We start from the raw sequence: 322 nt of genomic DNA on the forward strand, positions 1-322 counted from the left end.
TTTTTTTTTTTTTTAAAATACGCTTTTTTAATAATATTAAAAAATAACAGAAATTTAAAAAATAATTTTTCTAAAATTTTTAAATTTTCTGTTAATTTTTATCCCGGATTTTTTTTATTTTTTAATAATATAATATAAAATTTTTATAATAAAATTTTAATTATTATTTAAAGAAAATTTCTAGACAAACACTGGTCTTTGGATAAATTTAGAAAGGCAATTTTGTGGTATAATTTCGATATATAACTATCAACAGAATATTTCACCCACATCTCTTGCTTCGTGAACTCCTATATTCTCATAAATTTTCCACCGATTCTCA

This window comes from Penaeus monodon, chromosome 24, assembly GCF_015228065.2.
Source record: "Penaeus monodon isolate SGIC_2016 chromosome 24, NSTDA_Pmon_1, whole genome shotgun sequence".
Classification (NCBI taxonomy): Eukaryota; Metazoa; Arthropoda; class Malacostraca; order Decapoda; family Penaeidae; genus Penaeus; species Penaeus monodon.